Genomic DNA, 21,154 nt, shown 5'->3' on the forward strand with positions numbered 1-21,154 from the left:
TAAAGCAGTGTCAGACACCTATGTAAAATTATTGATCTGCCTTGTAACTTTATTAATTTTAGTAAATACAAATTCAGAAAATGTTTACTCAGTTGTTTAAAAGTATCCTATGTTAAATCTTGGGAGAATGCTTATAGCCAAAATAGCCAAGGAAAATTAAGAACATATTGTCAATTTAAAACATCATTTTGTAAAGAAAATTATTTAGATATCTTGAATAATTTTGATCTGAGAAAAGCTATTACAAAATTCAGGACTTCATCTCATAGACTCAAAGTTGAAACTGGGAGATATTCCAAATTAGAAGTTCATCAATGAATTTGTGCTTAATGCGATTTAAATAAAGTGGAAGATGAACTTCATTTTCTTATAGAATATCCTGCATACTCTAAGGATAGAGATTTGTTATTTGATCTGATATTTAAAGAATGTAAAGACTTTTACTCCTTAGATATGGTATATAAATTCATTTGGTTATTAAACTGTGAGTCTATTAATATTTTGAACCAACTTGGCTCTTTCTTATCAAAACACCTGCCGTGAGTAAACATTTATTATATAACACTGGGATACTGTTAGCAATATTTATAATGTCTAACTTAAGTATACTATTTTGCTGTTCTGCTTTATTGTATTTGTAACTTTATATTGTCATATATGTATATGCACTTTGCCCCTTGAGGGTACCTCTTTTGGAAATAAAAAGATATTCTATTTCATTACTAGAAAATGTGAGGTCAAATTATACATGTCGAGAAAATGAACTCCTTTGAATATTTACGATAAGCTACGTCACACACGGAAATGGAAAACACTTTTGTCGTTGTTAGTACGTAGAGTGGTATTACGCCTTTCTGTCAACTATTGTTAAGAGCCAATCCGCCAGAAAACCATGCAATATTCAGAAAATCGTCCAAATCAACACCCCCAAGGGTGACTGGGGAATAGAAATATGGTCACCATTGGTCTTCCTCCGACCGGCGGTAAAACCCTCGCTAAATTGGGGCGTCCGTTTGGCTGTGCGGGATGTACAAATTCGCAGTCACGTCCGGTCAGAATGGGGACGTTAAATCCGATGCCTCGTGTAAAGAGAGTGCCACGTTCTTTGCACGTTAAGAACCCTTGCAACAACTCATTGAGGGGTCCGTAGGTGGCCTGTTGCAAGGCTAAATTTCTGTCCTTATCAAATATACCCTCATTTTCCCGTGGCAGTCCAAATTTCCCCGACCTTCATCCCGGACGGCCTCTATTACAGGACCTACCTATTGTATTTATTAACTTGTTCTCGTCCGGAACATGCATGAAATATTTGCTACTGGACGTTAAGCAACCAACAATCAATCAATCAATCCAAATCAACAATCACAACTTGACAAATTCTTATACATCATCTTAATCCTTGACATAAAATAAAAGAATTTTACCGCTTAATTTTTCTCAGAATCGTATCTATTTTTAGTAAAAGCCTCATTTGCAATATTCTGTAAACCAAGGAAAATTCCAACTTTTTTATGCCTTTTAAGAATTACACAGAAGCATATTAAATGGGGTAGTTGAGTTTTTGATTCAGCCATGCTGGATCTATGCGATCACTCTGGTTTTAGAGATGGTGCAGAATACTACGTTGAAGACATATCATGAAACTAATTATGTGTTTTTATGACTTGCAGAAACTTTTTATACCATTGTAATCATCAACTGCCAACTTTTGGTCGAACAACCCTTTTATTTTAGATATTCACTTGCAAATAGTTCATTTGTAAATCAAAATTTTTAATGATTTACTATTTATGAATTAATTTGAAAAAGTATTTGTACATCAATTGAATCATTTGATAATAATTTTGAAAGTATTATATTAGTATCTTATGCTTGTGTAAATTATTGCTCAGTGAAATGTAGGTCAACATGTGTATTGATATATCTAATTGATTCCCACACTTTTTTGAAATGGTATTACTCCAATTTTTTCCATGGGCAAGTAAGAGTCAACTGTCAAGATTTTAAAATAATTACATTCAAAGGTGTAAGTATTAATTGGAAACAATCCCAGGCTTATTAGATTGACCACAGATAATATCTTATGACCTGTTACATAATTGAATAGACACAATTTATTACACACCTAACTGAATACACACATTCTTGACCTCAATAGTAAACCTACAAATGTATTATTTATTTTAATCTACAATACACTAAAATATTCTGTTAATTTTGCTAGTTAGCTGAATGATTAATCAGATGTGTTTTTTTTTCAAAGAAAAAACAATAAATTAAAGAAAAAAAAGAATAAAAAATGCAAGCAAATTTTATTTCACTTGTAAAATCAGTGTAATTATCATCTGACTTAAGTCAATAATCAAGTTCTAAATAATTAGTTACAATTATCATGATTATCAGAAATTTTGATGAAATAATATACAAAATTCCATACCTTTTACCTGATCATTTTCTGCAATAAAATTTATTTGTTTGTTCTACATTTATATCCCATTATATTGCTATTTAACAGTAATTGGAGATATCTCAGCATTAGGTATTTGTACATTTAAATTTGAATACAGGAAATGTATTTTTTCTTAATGAACACCAATTTAGATAAAAAATAATTTTTGTTCTTGAGAAAGAGCATTTCTAAGGCCTGTTTCTGGAAATTATTAAGCCAGTTATAATTAATGGCATATAAACAATATATTACTTATTTGACGATTTCCCTTTCCATTCTTGTAAAAAAAAAATCTGACAGAGTCTAAAATTGAAATATCAATATATATACATATCAATATTTGCATCAATATTGCAAAATTCCCTACCTTTGGACAATAACATAGAAATTTTACAGTAATATTGGAAATAAAAAGAGAAAAAAAAATATTGAAAAACGTATGGTCAGAAAGAATACCAGACTAGCTATAAACATGACTGGATCACAACATCGACGATGCTTTGATTAGAGTAATGTCAGCTGGAACCCATCCATTTTACTATGTTATGATTAATACAAATGAAAATTTAAACGATTTGACAGACTACCAGGAGCACGGACACAGGGGTGGGGTTTTTCATACATGAATTTACGTGGTTTTCATTCGCTTCTATCTTGCAAGACCCATTCCGAATATGTTTGCAACTTATATCGGTTTTAACTATTGGGTATGTTTTATATCAAAACAAAATATTAAGCTTGGCAAATGACTATTATTTGTTAATTTATGCCTTGGAAGAATGGTGATTTTAGTCCCAAATTGACACATTTTGATTTTGATTTTAATTAAATTCTTAACACAATTGGTAATAAAATAGCTCATAAAATCATTTGAAAAAGTAAAATTAATTTGTCTAAAAAATGAAATAAGACGTTTTTGTACTGCAAGTGCAAAAATCAATAAATTGTCTGAAACCAGGGAGTCCCTCTTTTAGGCCAGACTTAAAAATATTTCTGTTTGCCCAAACCCTACTCACCAGTCTCAGTTGTGGGTAGGTAGGTAGGGAAATTCTTTTTTTTTCTACTTTAGGAGAAAAATAGGGGTCAAAATTATTTTACCTTCTTTAAAATGAAAGACTATTGTAGAGTATTGTATAAATTGTCAGACACATATATGCCAGGGTCTATATGTACTATAAAGATCTTTTTAATATACTTATAACATTTTTTTTTCAGCATTCCACCTCAATGTCCACACTTTTTTTCTGAATGTTTACATTGTAAATACAGACAAACATTTTAAATGAGTTTAATATTTGAATACAAAATTCAAATACAAAACACTTGAACAAAACACTGTTGACTTCTGTCAGAATAATAACATTTTAAGTTTTAACTAGAAACATAATACTGAAAGAAATTTGGACATAAATTCAAAAGTACACAATATGGGAAAATTGAATGTCCTGTAAGTCCTGTTTAGAGAATCAAAATACTTATTCAACTATGACCTGCATAAACTGTCACTTTGACACTTAAAATTTGACTAGTAAAACTGACGTTTAATGACTAGAATGCTTTAATAAAGATGCATGTTTTTCTTTAAACACATTTTAAAACTAAAGGTAGCAACTAAAACAAAGCTAAATGTAAGGTAAACAGGGTAAAGTCACTTTTCAAACATTTTCCTGAGAAGAAACTTTAAACAAATGTTCAGTCAGTCTGACATTATTATTTTTTAATTGGATTCCTCTTTGGCACTGGTTTATTGGCTGTAATGCATCTTTGGCACACAGGTAATACCACTCTAAATTGCTTTTTCAGTTCCTGGTCTTCTTGAATCCCTGCACAACAGCAATAGCAGCAAATATCTGGCTTGCCTATGCCAGATGCATAATAGACAAATTCAATTGATGACTGACAGTTGATCTGCAACTTAACAAAGACTTTTCCTTGTAGAATGTGACCTGTATAAAATAAAGACAGAATTTAATATATACTTTGAATATTCGTGCTTGAGTATTTTTCTTGCAAGAAAGCTTTAGGCGTTATCCATCTGAAAATTGTATCAAAAATGTTCAATGTTAGATTCCAAGACAAATTTGTTAATTTAGTTGCACAAGAGAACAATTCTGACAGATATTAAAGATTTCTGCATAAAGTTTTATTATTAAAGAATTTATAAGTCTGACAGACCTGCTACAAGCAAAACATAAATTGAAAGTATGTACTAAGCTTGGTATGTCTGAATTAATATTAACCTGAAACATACCATCAGAAGTTATAACTGCACCACAACTATAATCATGACACTGTATCAACAGTTTTAGACTTCTGGATTCTCTAGGAGTCAACTTGATTTTCGAATAGATACACCTGGGTTTTTCACAATCTGTGCATTTTACTGACATTCGGACATTCTGGCCTACAAGGACAGAATTTGTGCAGCCCTGCAAAAAGAAAATATTATAAATATGCATGGACATTCATACAGATTATATACAAGTCAAAATTACAATACAATTTGTCAATGTGTATTAAATTGCCTCATTAGCATGGAAACCTGGCATCTTAAAATTTTGCATTTACAAGACTTGCTCGGGAAAGGTTTTGGATAAGCAAGCTAAGGACAGTTTCCTCAGAGGGCATAAATGAAAAAACATAGAATGAGTCACTCATTCTCCCTACCATCACTCATTTTCCTGACATCATTTGTTTCCAGTTACTCCGGCTTCCTTACTTGACTCTTACAGTTTTAAGGATTCTTTTGGAATTTTTTGAATTTTACTAGTTTAAATACCAGGGTTCTTTTCATTTGGTAGGGAAGTACAAGTACGCATCCACGTCCAATTTTTTAACCTTAGCCCACATTTACTATTATTTTTTCTTTTCATTATAAAACTGCTATTTATTTGGAATGATGACGCAGCCTCTGTTTGTCATATTTTACCAGCTTATATCGATAAGTGCGGTTTTTTTTTGGGGAATGTATTTACACGCAGTTGTTGTAACATCTTAACTGACGTCATTTTGGAATTTTAGAGTTGTGCCAGTTCATATCTCTAATTACTATTTTCATTTTAGGCATGTCTTTGAGTCGTTTTTTGAAATTTTAAAAATTTATTAGCGTCTCTACATATGATGTTCGGGTGAAACTGTTTCACTTTTTTTATTGTATAGAATTCAAGATTGCTATAGTTTATAATCAGAATAGATTTATCTGATTCATTTTACATCGTGCTTAAACTGATGAAGCATATCTGTTATCCGAAATATTTATAGTTACATTTGTTCGTTTATTGTCATTTTGTGGTGATGTTGTACCCTTTTAGACTGGTTATATATTATATTTTGTAGTGTACTGTATCATATTTATATGATCCATCGCCCCCGTAAGATTTATCGTTGGCTATTATTCAGTCAATATATATATATATATATATATATATATATATAAAGGTTTTATTATGATGCTTAACTTTATACCTGTTGTTCCTCAGCTACTGCTGCTACTGTCTATTTTTGTGATGATGGGCAATCTTTCTCAGTGGTAGGTGTACCTAGGACATCTTCAAACTGCTTGTAATGTGTACATTTTTTATCTTTATACATAGGATCAGGAACCCATGGCCTCTGTCCAGTGCCAGTTTGAACACAACACGTGTCGTCATCACATCTTCTCACTTGAAAAATATACTGATGCTCAACACAGTGTTTTTCTGTAAAATACAATTGTTTGTCAAGCTACTGAGTTTTTCATAAAAAAATGTTTCGAGATGCTTTGTGATCCATATATTCTGAAACATTATAAAACTATAAATACATATGCATGTATATATAAATGTCAGACAATCTTATTACTAAAGCCTTTGTATAATGGTAGAAAGAGTCCTTTTAATTTGTGTATGGATTTCTTGGGTGTCTTTTTTATTTCACTCCCAGGCTGTTTGTTTTATGTTTGCTTGTAAATCTATCTCCAAAAAATATGACACCGTCTGTCTGACAGAGTGCCCCTCCAAAATTTGACACCATTTGTGACAACAGCAATATTCCCTTATCTTTTGGCAGAACTTCAACTTGCACATACAACAATGTATTATATAAAAATAAGGAGATATGGTATGATTGCAAATGAGACAACTATCCTGGCATCAAATGAAGTGGATGTAAGCAATTATAGCCTTAGTATAGGCAACCATACAGCCTTCAACAATGAGAAAGAAGCATACCTTATAGTTGACTATAAAAGGACCCAACATGAACAATATGAACATTCAATTGAGAAATATAAATCATGCTTAAGCACTGAGCATACTATTAAAATTTCAAATATAAAATTGTCCATGACAAGTATACGTACTTCTGAAATATCAAAAATGTATATATATATTTAAAATTGAATTACCAAGAAATTGATTGTATCTGTTGGCTTTCTTCAGGTTCTGTTGCTGGTACTGACCAATAACTATAGTAGGATCAATTTGGTGTACTTTCTGTTCAAATTCCAGAACTTCAACATCAGTGGCTGGTGAAAGACATCTAAAACCCTTCCCTTTCAACTCCACTCGCTTGATACGATCCTCCAACATGGTAACCATGGGCTGTAATGATGCTATCCAGCCATCTTTCAAATCATCAACAGCTTCAGCCTTCTTTCGAATATCTGACATTCCTGAACAGCCTCTCAGTACCTGTTCAAGGTCACTGGAACACTCTCTACGTGACAGTGCAGCATTTTGAAAGGCAAGATTTAATAGACTCATGATTCTTTCTGCTGGGTTTACCCAAGAATTGCCTGGAGCTGTTCTCCCTGCTACTAACAACTCCAGGATAAGCCTTTTGAATAAAACAATTAAGGAAAGTTTAACTGAATGATATGTTAATCGGTGGTTAGGGCCTCCATCAGTAAAAAGCATTAGAACAGGCTTTCTGTTATCTTTTTGGTTTAACATTTTCAGGAGTTCATGTCTAAATGGGTTGTTAGGCTGGAAGACACTATCTTTCATAATGACGGATACTTGGCCACGGTAGAATGACTCATCTTTTTCATTAGGTATATCTACATCTAGGCATACTGACGGTGTCAAAGATCCCTTGTTTTGACAGTCATGATCTAAACATGAAAGCATAGATCCTATGGGAACAATGGCTTTATTTCCCACGTACACCTGAAGATAAGGCCATTGTTGGCTCTCCAAAATCAACTTTTGATTTGTCATCTAGGCAAACAAGTGTGACATCATCTCTGTACTTTACTGAAAATTCTCGCATATATTTAAACTGAGCAGAGCAGTAGTGATCGTCCATATGTGTGGCCCTAAGCTGCCTAGTCTGAACAGCCATACGTAAAGGCACTTTACTCTTGTATAGTCTTGACACATTATTGTGGGTATTTTTTGGTACAAAGGAAAACAAAACTGTTGATTCACTTGGTATGGGGGTATTTTCAGGTAGATTCTTCTTGACCTGTTTGATTAGGTCGGGAACTGATATGTAGTGAGCCATATGTTATGCCTTCTCTCATCTGCTGTCATAATGAATTGTTCTTCTTTTTCCAGTTCTTGGAAAAATGTGTCAAATGTATCGTCGGGTCTACCCTTGTTGAGGTGTCTCATATCTATGACAAATTCAGGGTCATCACCTAAAATAGCAAGACTAGCTCTCTGATCCACCTCTGGGTTTTGGTCAGATGATGCATCTAATGTCAATTCTGCATAAATTGATCTCATTAGGTATGGTGGTATTGTAACTCCAGCAACACTTGAAAATTTTCGGGCAAAGTCTTTCCTCATTTGGCGAGTATGGAATTCATTAAGTTTTGGTTCAATGCTTCTGTAATTCGGGTTGTTGAAGTCATCAATTTTGTGTCTGAAATGTTTAAAGGCACCTTCCACAAATACGTAACTGTTGAACTTGACCCACCAGGAACATACCTAAGGACTGCCACATCACAAGACAAACTCAAATTCTGAAGATATCTGTAACGGTCCATTGAACTTATAAATGGTTGTGTCAAGAAAATATCCTCATCAAAATAGACAGGTATAAAGTTATCAACAGATTTCAAACGATTGTCAAGTTTCTGATATTCTCTTTTTACTTCTCCATCTACAGTTTGTCGTCTATCTAGCCAAACATCCTGTTCAACTTGTCTACATGGATGAAATTTATGTTGTCGCTCTTGTTGATCTTTGCAAGCTTGGTCCAAAAACTGGCTGTAGCTACTGAAAGTAATTGCAAGCTTTTCAATATTCAGTTCATTCCATGTCGAGCAAAAAGGTCTAGATACTAGATGAAGAAGAGTCTGGCTGTGGCTCTTGAGAGTAGTGGATTGAAGGGATGGTACCTTATGTTTTTTTCTCTTGTAGTCATTAAAACCATCAAACTTTAGAAACCTACCAAAAAATATATAAATATATGATAGAAATGCCAGGAGCAGTGTATGATTAAGTACAGGTAGTTATTTTGAAAATATAAATGAAGTGAAGGCTGGCTGTTATTTATGGTACAGTGTTAATGGCTACTTGTTTGGTAGTACTATAAAGTCATTATCACTGTACCATAAATAAGTGCCAGCCTCAATTTGGGTTAATAAATTTTTCTTTACATTTATGCTGTTTAAATACTGAGGAGGTGCACAACATGACCATATCAGGTTAAATTAGAAAGTGTTATGGGTATTAAGGTAGATTCACTTTATACCGCCATCTTGGATTGAACAATACCAATACACAATCGGTATAGTTCTTTGCCTTAGTAAATCTGCAAATTTTGTAACAGATTTGCAATTTTATATGCTAAATATTATAGGAAATATATACCGACGATCCATCTTAAAAGCAAACTTTTATTTTTAATACCTTTCTGGTATTGGCACAATATTCTGCAGATGGACCGCCCTTTCACTAATTTTTTCAAAGTGTCCATTCAGGTACCATAAGGCATCAACTAAAATCATCGTCTGTCTTTTTATTTCTTCTCTGGAGAAGGTGTTGGGAAATTTGGCATTGGCAGCCTAAATCATCTCGCATACCTTGTTGTAAACAGCATCTTTGGCTGAAATTGCATTTTACTTCGTATTAATTTGGATTCAATGTACAGGGTTGATTGCGTGCAACATTTTTTTTTACAAAATTTTCTCTGACATGCTTGACTACTTCTATGTGCATTGAACATATTCATTGAATTTTTTTTTCGATCATTGAAAAGCAACATTAAATTTTGTCACTTGCATTGAAGTATGAATTTTCTTAACATTTTGCGTGATTGGTAAATGAATTTAACAAATACATCTATTACTCGTGCACTGTTTTAAAAAAAAATATATTTACCTGGCATCCGACACCATTTCAATTAACCTCCTCCCCCCTAGAATGGCGGCATGGACCCTAACATCAAACTTTCCAAGGATGAATTTTGTCATTGTCAGATATAAATATTGTAAACAAACATCATAAGGATCAGCTAAAGTAAACAGGAGATTGGTGTTAAACGCCACTTTCAACACTATAGTGCTATTATGGTTAGATTTTCTTCCTTAGTACCAGGAGAGAGCCGGAGAGAACAACTGCTCTAAGGTAGGTAAACTTACAATCCTAGTCAATTACGATTGGAGTCATTTTGTAGTGCACCTGACCTGTGCGAGATTCAAACTCACAACTTAGTGTTGACAGGGTATTAAGTACTAGAGATACAGTAGTTTGACTACTAAGACCACTCTGTCAACCATCATAATAAAAAAATATGTAAAGTTTGAAGTAATTTGGATATAAATATGTTCTCAAGTTATTTTGTGACATGTTAACACAGGCAGACGGGCGCCGGTACATTTAAATACCATATTATGTTCTGTCTTTCAAGATGGACGTATAAAAACAAACAAACTTAGGCGAATACTCTTAACAGGACATCAGATTGCTCATTTCTTTGTAAAAGAGGGGTGAAAGATACCAGAGGGACAGTCATACTCATACTAGATCGAAAATAAACTGACAACGCCATGGCTAAAAAATAAAAAGACAAACAGACAAATAATAGTACACAGGACACAGCATAGAACAAATGTGGCAATTTTTTAAGGAAGAGTCGACGTCCTGCACAACTTGAATAGGTTCAATGAAATCTGACTCAAAAGAGTGACCAGATCGGTCACAGACAGTAACACAAATTTCATCACTTTTACGTAACATAAAATCCTCATCACATACTTCGACAAACACCTCTTTCCAGATTTTTGTAATTTTAAAACAGTATAGTTTGTTTGAAACGACTGGTTTGGATTTTAATCCAACCTTTAATAGAACTGACGAAGAGACGGTAAACATGGTTGATTTTCATCTGTATCAATTGGAGGTTTTTATACATAACACAAATTGTCCTGTAATTAAGCGCGGTCAGAATGGATCAGGTTATTCTATGCAACAAATCCAAGACGGATACGGATACAACAAAAATCCGCAAAAAAAAAAACACATCGCGAATTTTGAATGAAAAACGATTTTGACTCGGGGGCTTTTTTATGGGTCGGTCGGGTTAGGGCAAACCAACCTATTCTTTTTTATGGCCTTATGCTCTTCCATTGACTTATCTCCCTTGGGTAAGATCTCAAACATGTCAGCTCCCAGTGATGGTTTGGCAGACAAATGTCTACAGTGAAGTTTGCGACTTTAATAATCTAGGAGGATCATGTGGGCTATCCCAGCATTATAAATCTACATATTACAAACTATTTAAAATATCTGAATGCACTAAAGACCAAAATAGCATTTCCAAAAAGAATAATTACTGCCAAGAAATTTGACAATCATGACAATAATTTAGGGAATAAACATGATAGATATTGATTGGAAAAAATAAGTCCATGAACAGCAAAAGTGTTTTCAGATTTCAACGAGCGAAACAAAAATATTCTAAATCATTCTTAGTAAAATAAGGTGAGCGAGTGGAACCACAGTAAAATAAAGTGAGCGAGTGGAACCACAGTAAAATAAAGTGAGCGAGTGGAACCACCTAAGTGACCTTGAAGACACTGTATTATGCATATGCTCCCACCAGAATTGAGATTGAGAGTGTCAAAACTGCTCTGGCGCACCATCAATAAATCAACGACACTCTCTCTACCGTTGTATTAAAACCAGCATTGGTAACCAAACATATTCATACAGATACAGACTACCATTCATCTCAGAAGTCCCCCAAGGGTGACTGGGGAAACGAAATATGGTCATTTGGTCTTCTCCCGACCGGCAGTAAAACGCTTGCCAAGGTGGGGCGGGGCGTCCGTTTGGCTGTGCGGGATGTATCAAGTTTGCAGCCACGTCCGGTCAGAGTGGGGACGTTAAATCCGATGCCTCGTGAAAAGAGATTGCCACGCTCTTTGCACGTTAAGAACCCTTGCAACAACTCTTTGAGGGGTCCGTAGGTGGCCTGATGCAAGGCAAACTTTCGGTCCCTATCCAATATACCCTCATTTTCCAGAGGCAGTCCAAATTTTCCCGACCAACATCCCGGTTGGCCTCTATTATTACAAGACCTACCTATTGTATTTATTGTTAACTTGTTCCCGTCCGGAACATGCATGAAATATTTGCCACTGGACGTTAAGCAGCCAACAATCAATCAATCAATCAATCTCAGAAGTCTGAATAATACTGAAAAATATGGTGTTGAATTTCTAACAGGACTCCTTATTTTATATAAGACGAGGAGTGGTTTATTTTCCCATGGTTGTTACATCATCTTGTCTTCGAATATGCTCGAAGTACAGGGACTTTTATGGAATTCATTGACATAATAGTCAACAAGATGTCAACATCCCGTCTAACCCTCTTCCTGTAAAGCCAAAGCTGACCAAGGATCGTCACCCTTTCTTAACAGGCTGTATACAGGACGAGTTATTCCAGTAGGAACAGGTACAAATCTTACAATCAATTTTCATTTATTCCTAATAGTCAATCTGAAATTAGGGGACCAACACTTAATACATTAGCTAGATAAAAAAAAAGGGGCAATGTGAATATTCTTTTACACCTGACCTGTTTCTGAGACATCATTTCCTATGGCAAAGTGTTTGGGACCATTTGATTATAACAGGGGGTGGGGGTTAGAATGGTCAAAATATTTATGTCCTTGTCAGCTAAGGACAGAATTTTAATTTTCAAGCTATAAACCAGGGTACAATATATATTTATTTTCTGCTTTAAAAAAATCAATTTATAGACCATAATCATGATAATAATCAAAATTTATTTCAACATGTTCAACATTTAGCAGGACATATTTTCATTCCCTTCCCCTTAGTTATATTTTCAGTTCTTACTGGAAGTTATTCAGCTCTTTGTCTACTAAAACAAAATTTATCTCGTGGAAAAGCCTCATACAAATATATGTTTTACATACAACATACTGTACATGTAACACTAGACAACTTTATCACGAGAAAAATCTTTTTTAATGAACTAATAGGCCATGGAGACTAAAAAAATCAAAAGCATTGCAAACTTTTTTAAAGTTCTATTTTAGGACCCTACATTTACATGTATGTAGATTACTTAAAAAGCCCTTTTTAAGAGAAAACAAAAATATATTTAAACTACTGTCTACATGCACAGTGATGCTACACTACCCTACTTTTCCTGTCTGATATATTTTATTTCATGTAAAACAAAATTGAAGAATTATTTTATAGTTTAACACTTTGTATTTGTAGAGCTATGCAAGCAATACTCAATTAAGATGATTCTTTGAAAAAATGACAATAGCCAGGTCAAACTAAATACATGTATAGCAGAAGATTTTGGTAAGATATTATTAACTTACATATTAATTTAACTGTTTGTATAGTATTGTAATCATACAAAGTATATGTAATCACTTAAATAATAACATAATTATACATTTTATACATCAGTTTTATGGAACAGGTCTTTGTTAACTTGGTTTTCCCATTGAAAAATCACTTTACTAATTAAATTTGTAGTACTATATTGAGCGGCTCCTTTAGTTTCCATTCAATAACTAAAAATAATCATGAACTGTTCATACATTCTATTTCAAATATAAAAGGGGGAGATTTTTATTGGTGCTTTTGAAGATATTTCACCTGTTAGATTAATTGATTGGTTGTTGGTTGCTAATGTCCAATGGCAAATAGTTCATGCATGTTTAGGACAAGAACAAATTAAAATAAATACATTAATTGGGTTCTTTAATATGCTAAATATAACCATGTATTTAAATTTAAAATGTTGCAATTGGGCCCCATTTTAAATTGGTTCACATTGATTTCAAAATGGTCCAAATTGTTTTTTTTATTTCTACAAAAATTCTGTGATATACAAAATGCAAATGTTTAATATTTAGATTTTTAATTTTGGTCCAGTTTTCAAATTTGTCCACATTTTCAAGTCCAAAGGGACCAAGTTTTAACTTAGTTTAATTTTAACCAAAATTGAACTCTTATTAGGGTTCTTTGATATAAAGAAATAATCAAATATCCTGAATATAAATATGTACTTAGATTTATGATTTTGGTCCCAGTTTTTAAGTTGGTTCAAACAGGGTCCACAATTTAACTGTGTTTGATTTCAACAATAATTTTAAATATGCTGAATCTAACCTGTATTTAGTTTTTGTGCCCTGTTATGAAATTGGTTTACATTGAGGTCCAAAGGGTCCAAAATTAAACTAAATTTGAAATAAATTTGATCTTGGGGTTCTCTGATATGCTGAATCTATTAAACTATACATTTATACCATATTTATTCTGTGTTAGATACCTATTCTTTGTCAAATATTTAATTCATTACAAATTCAGAGCTGTATCATGCTTGAATGTTCTGTCCAAACTTGTATTTTTTCATCTTCCATAAAATTTGTCCTTTTCTGAGATAACTGATGTTATCTTTTTAAATGAAACTTTAATGAAAAGATGAGCACAATATGTGGATGATTATCTGATGTCAAACATTTTCAAGATGGCCACCAAGGATGGTAAAAATTTCAACACTGGTTGATTTCAATGCAATTGTTAATTAGGGATAGTCATGGTAAACAAAATAAGGTTGTTTTTCTTCCAAAATGGCAAACATTTTCAAGATGGCCTTATATGAAAATTGACATTTAGGAATTAAAGCACTTTTGACATGCCAACAAAACAATGAAAATTTTTTTAAAGATAGCCACAGCAAAGGGTAAAATTTTCAATTTTGTTGAGTTTGATTTTAAAGAATATAGATATTTAGCTGTACTTTCACACAGAGAACAGATATAAAGATGGCAACCATTTCAAAAACTGTCACTAAAAGCGGTCAAATTATCACTATTGTCTGTTTTCAATGTAAAATTATATTTAGAGGTAGTTTGACATGCCAAACCAAATGGAGGCAATTTTTATTGTTGTTTATATGTTAAGGGGTATTTGGACATGCTTAAAAGGAGTGGATAATAACTATTCTGCAAAAATGATTCCACCTGTTATTTGGGAGAATTTTGTAACTACATCCACTTACAGTAAAAGTTGTCAATTTTATTTCCTGTCTGGTATATATGAAATATAAGAAAATGTGGTATGATTGCCAATGAGAACAAACGACATAGAAGTAAAGCTATAGGTCTTTACACGCTATATGGCCTTCAACAATAAGCAAGACCCATACTGCATATATATTCAGCCATAAAAGGCCCGAAAATAAGAAAATGAAAAAATATGAAAACTAACAGCCTAAAATTTTAATATTCATATGACTTATTTTAATTCTGTTATTTCCGAGGATGTGATGTAGAGCCTTATATGTACAGTAATCTTAACAGCTATCCAAACATTCAAAATTTTTTATAAATTTTGCACTAGAATATATAGATTAAGGTAGATAGGGTGTCTTCCTCCATCTTGGATTTTGAAATACCAGAAAACAATCGGTCTAGATCTTTAATAGAAGGTGCAAATTTTGAGAGTAGTAAGTAATTCATGTGTAAGAATTTTCATTTTAATATAGAAAATGACCTATTTTATCATATTTATGGTTGTATTTTATTAAAAAAAAGAATACTTTTGTTTGATTTTATTTTTTCCAACTTTGCCACATAAGGGGAGGCAACTCAAATGTAAGGGCAGATAATTCAGATAAAGTTACTTTTACAATAGAATGTGTTAGGAATTTACCTATTTTATTATGTAGCAAGAAAACGGGTCCCGTTTCTTATCTGAAAGCATACTAGTAGAGCTATCTTTTCATATTTTATCTCAAAATTCTATGGTGTAGTTTTCGTTTTATGGCAGAAAATTGGGTTTTCCATGCATAATCTATACAAAATCTGTCAATTTTGCACAACCTGTAGCGTGAAAATAAGCCCCGTGACCCATTTTTTTTATTATTATTTTTTAAAAAGCATGATATAAACTACATTTTGGCAAATTATTAAAAAATTCTATGGATTATAATTTAGACACCCCATCTACCTTAAGTAATTTGTTTTTCGTCTAGTTAAGGTTTTTGTTTAGAGACGCTAATAAATTTTTAAATTTCCAAAAAACGACTCAAAGACATGCCTAAAATGAAAATAGTAATTAGATATATGAACTGGCACAACTCTAAAATTCCAAAATGAGGTCAGTTAAGATGTTACAACAACGGCGTGTAAATACATTCCCCCCATTACATTAGCAGGTTTGTCGTATTTTTTGGTAAATTCTTTCAACTTATCTTCGTTTGGTTTGGTTCGAAGTCCCTGATTCATATAAGCTGATAGACCCCCAAGGGTGACTGGGGAATAGAAGTATGGTCACCATTGGTCTTCCTCCGACCGGCAGTAAAACCCATGCTAAAGTGGGGCGTCCGTTTGGCTGTGCGGGATGTACAAGTTTGCAGCCACGTCCGGTCAGAATGGGGACGTTAAATCCGATGCCTCGTGTAAAGAGAGTGCCACGCTCTTTGCACGTTAAGAACCCTTGCAACAAATCTTTGATGGGTCCGTAGGTGACCTGTTGCAAGGCTAAATTTCTGTCCCTATCGAATATACCCTCATTTCCCGTGGCAGTCTAAATTTCTCCGACCTTAATCCCGGACACCCCTATTACAGAACCTACTTATTGTATTTATTGTTAATTTGTTCTCGTCCTGAATATGCATGAAATATTTGCCACTGGACGTTAAGCAACCAACAATCAATCAATCAATATAAGCTGCTAGAGCATTGTTTATTTTTGGACCAGACTTTTCTTCAGTACTTATGAAATCTTTCATAGATTCTAGAACATTGTCGTTCCCTGTATTGTTTTTCTTGCTACCATCATCTTCTTCAACAAAATGTTGTAAACATCCGGTATAAGTGGCACTTCCGGAACTCTGCCCTGATTGACCGCTGAATCATCCATAGCTCCGCCGCTAACATTGGCGATTTCTATAGTAGCTTCAAAAACTTTTTCATTAATATTGATCATGGTCCATATTATAACCAGGCGAAATAAATTGCCTTGTTGGAATGAAACTTGTGTCACTATTAGAACTAATCTTGGCCTTGCCAGAAACTTCTTGTAACGAGTCCATGCTCGGTTGGTCGGCCATTATGATAAAGTTACAAAGGCGACAACGTAACAACGTTGTCAATCACTAACTAAAACAGTGAAAATAGATTAAACCAAAACTATGTATAAATTTAAAGATCGTATTCCTTAAATTACGAAAATCATAATATCCAGTTAAAATCAACTTATATATCCATTATTTTCTACGAATTAACAGAGGGATAACATCCATGATTTGACCTTTTTAGACCTATTTTCGCAGTGTCCTCTATGACCGGCATGCGCACTCTCATGGTACTCTCAGCATATAGGTTCAATATAATCGTGTGCAGAACCTCTCTAGCGTAAGAAGTGTTTTTCTTTTATAGATAACTACAAACGGACGTCTCTGAAATAGAAATTCATGAGAAGTCATTCATATCAAAACCAATGTCGTTGCCGTTAAAACAAAATAGACAGATGTGTACATTCCCTTAACATGCTATCCAAAATACCTGACATTAAATTATAACATATAGAAAATATAGAAAGTAAAGTAAACGCAACTCTTCGTGAGAGAGGCGATAGATACCAAAAGGAGATTCAAAGTCAAAGACGAAAATAAACTGAAAAACGCCATGACTAAAAAGAATAAGACCAAAAGACAAGCAAAAGTACTCCAAACACAACTTAGAACACTAAAGACTGTGAAACATGTTCCACAATACAGCGGATAATGTCGTTAAAATTCTTAAATATAAAGCTGATGAAAGTAGTACGGAGACTTTCCGTTATCTGTAGTTGTATCAATGCACAATAATATATTCAGGGTAAATAACAGAAATAAATCATAAATTGTCGTATGCTGCGGATGTAATAGGAGTAATTCTCATTTATTCTTCTGTCCTTGTATGTATGTCGAAGCATTATGTTGATAAGTTTTGATTGGTTTTGTATTTCTGTCTTCAGTTCTTCATTCATCTTTACTACGATGCATTTGTCTTTCTTTTTAAGGGCATAGCTTATTAGGTAACATTCAACTATTTATAAAATACAGACACAACACACCAGGAAAAAACTAAAGACAAGAATACAAAAATTCACTATATCACAACAGCACAACGACGGGATGTATAAGTACCGAGCCACGTCAAACGGACATTATCAAAATAGACTAAACAATAAAAATCATATTCACAAAGCCAAAGAAAAGAATATTGTAAAACGTTATTAAGATGATAAACAATGTCAGTACCTAGAATCTACACTTAAAAAGACCATCGTGTATCATTTGTGAAGTTGATACGGAATGTTTATCAACAAGGTATTGGAATCGTCTGATGAACCTTTTAAAAAAAAGGCAAAACCATTTGTTGTTCATTCCACCCTAAATGTAACTTCCGTCCCAATTGGTATTGGTACATTCCGTATACCTGTAACAGCCAATACGAGAATCTGCACAGTTGTATGTCGATATGCCGCTGTTGCTGTCATTTGTAATAGAACTAAATATTGAACTTATATTTAAAAAACAAATATATTTATTCAAAATTACTCCAAAAAAGTGTCTTTTTAAATTAACTGTTTTACATAATTTGATTTTTTTTTTAAAATAAGGCTTTTGTACCTCAGGAATATATTACCTTAGCTGAAGTTGGCAAAACTTTTAGGAATTGTTGGTTCTCAATGCTCTCCATTCGTATGATGTGTTTGAACTTTTGATTTTGCCATTTGATTAGAGACTTTCCGTTTTGAATTTTCCTCGGAGTCCAGTATTTTTGTGATTTTACTGTTTTTAAACTTCGAACTTTATTTTGCCTTTTTAACATATTTTAATTCGAGCGTCACTAATGAGTCTTTTGTAGACGAAACGCGCGTCTAGTGCAAATTTAAAATGTCAATCCTGGTATCTATGATGAGTTTATTTGATCTACTTAGTACATTTGTAGTATACAGATGGTTACTGATACGACGAAGATATGATACATCGTTCTAAATTAAACTTTCAATTTACGGCTAAGTTATTCCTATAAAATAACTCGCTAGATATCGTCAATCTTTATCTTTTAAATGTTACAACCTTCATATTTGAATCTCAACTGAATCGTCCACGTTTTTATTCAGTCCAAATGTTAGAAAATGTACGGCTTTATCGTGAACAAGGGACTAGGTGTTTTCAATCGAATTCAATATACTAGGCTGTGTCAATATATTTTTGATTCATTAACCTGTGAAATTGTGGTTTGAAGCTGTCTTCATAAGATGTGGCCTAACATATTTTAAATCAAGTTCAGAACACCAAGTTCAATTGTATTATTTATCTACACACTCACAAAAAAAGAGTATATTTTTTTACAGTTCAAGAAAAAGGGGGATACATTTTTAGGAACATAAACCAATAATCATATTGGCCTTTACTTATCAATAAATTGTAAGCCTGAAATTGGTTAAAACTTTTCCATCAGAGAAGGTTGAGTATTTGTCAAACATAGATACACAAAGCACAGAATACATTTCGGCTTTCACTTTCACCTATATCCTAAGTATGTCCATCAACAGCAAATACATATTATATTGGTTGAAAGAGGGGCGAATGATACCAGCGGGACAGTCAAACTCATAGATTGAAAATAAACTGACAACGCCGTGGCTAATAAAAAAAGACAAACACACAAATAATAGTACAAAAGACACAACATCGAAAACTAAAGACTAAGCAACACGAACCCCATCAAAAACTGGGGGTGATCTCAGGTACTCCGGAAGGGTAAACAGATCCTGCTCCTCATGCGGCACCCGTCGTATGACTCATGTTATTAAAAACCCGGTAAATAGTCTAATTCGGTAGGTCACAATCGTGGTGAAACACTGACCAAGAATGTCGCATGTTTGGCACATCCTTTGTTTCCTTCGAAATATCTATCCTTTGTTCGTGTTTGCCGTGCGAAGATTGCGAGAATGTCGAGTATTAAGTATAATCTATGTTTCCTTTGAATTCGTCAATTTCAAACTATAGTTGATATCTTTAATGCGAAGTTTATTTTTGAATGATAAATCAGTGATATCCTTTTTTCGCTAATATCAAAATAAGAACATTAAGACACAACAAAGTATACCTTCAAGCTTTCACTTTCACCCGAATCTACTTTGAGGGTCCGTAGGTGACCTGTTGCAAGGCTAAATTTCTGTCCCTATCCAATATACCCTCATTTCCCGTGGCAGTCGAAATTTCTCCGACCTTTATCCCTTAATCTATTACAGAACCTACCTATTGTATTTATTGTGAACTTGTTCTTGTCCTGAATATGCATGAAATATTTGCCACTGGACGTTCAGCAACTAACAATCAATCAATCAATCAATCACCCGAATCTGCACTATATCAGTCAACAGCAAGTTTATGAAGTGATACATTTCCAACCAAGAATGTCGAATATTTAGCATATCCTTTGTTTCCTTCGAAATAGGAAATGTCTACCCTTAGTTCATGTCTTCCATGCAAAGGTAATGAGAAGGTCGAGTAGTTGGCATATCCTTTGTTTCCATTGAAATAGGAAATGTCTACTTTAAGTTCATGTCTTCCGTGCGAAGGTTATGAGAACGTCGAGTTTTTGGCATATCCTTTGTTTCCTTCGAAATAGGAAATGTCTACCCTTAGTTCATGTCTTCCGTGCGAAGGTTGTGACAACGTCGAGTATTTGGCATATCCTTTGCTTCCATTGAAACAGGAAATGTCTACCCTTAGTTCATGTCTTCCGTGCGAAGGTTATGAGAAGGTCGAGTATTTGGCATATTCTTTATTTCCTTTGAAATAGGAAATGTCTACCCTTTGTTCATGTCTTCCGTGCAAAGGTTATGAGAAGGTCGAGTATTTGGCATATCCTTTGTTTCCTTCGAAATAGAAAATGTCTACCCTTAGTTCATGTCTTCCGTGCGAAGGTGATGAGAACGTCGAACATTTAGCATATCCTTTGTTTCCTTCGAAATAGGTAATGTCTACCCTTAGTTCATGTCTTCCGTGCGAAGGTTATGACAACGTCGAGTATTTGGCATATCCTTTGCTTCCATTAAAATAGAAATGTCAACCCTTAGTTCATGTCTTCCGTGCGAAGGTGATGAGAAGGTCGAGTATTTTGCATATCCTTTGTTGCCTTCGAAATAGGAAATGTCTACCCTTAGTTCATGTCTTTAGTGCGAAGGTTAAGAGTAATATCCTTAGTTAT

At 33.6% G+C, this 21,154-nt stretch overlaps 1 pseudogene; it reads right to left on the minus strand.

Moving 5' to 3' along the window:
* Positions 1 to 4,159: 4,159 nt before the first annotated feature.
* On the minus strand, positions 4,160 to 7,098 carry LOC127722388 (uncharacterized; annotated as a pseudogene).
* Between the last annotated feature and the right edge of the window lie 14,056 nt (positions 7,099 to 21,154).

Source organism: Mytilus californianus, unplaced genomic scaffold (assembly GCF_021869535.1).
Source record: "Mytilus californianus isolate M0D057914Y unplaced genomic scaffold, xbMytCali1.0.p SCAF_12, whole genome shotgun sequence".
In the NCBI taxonomy this organism is placed as follows: domain Eukaryota; kingdom Metazoa; phylum Mollusca; class Bivalvia; order Mytilida; family Mytilidae; genus Mytilus; species Mytilus californianus.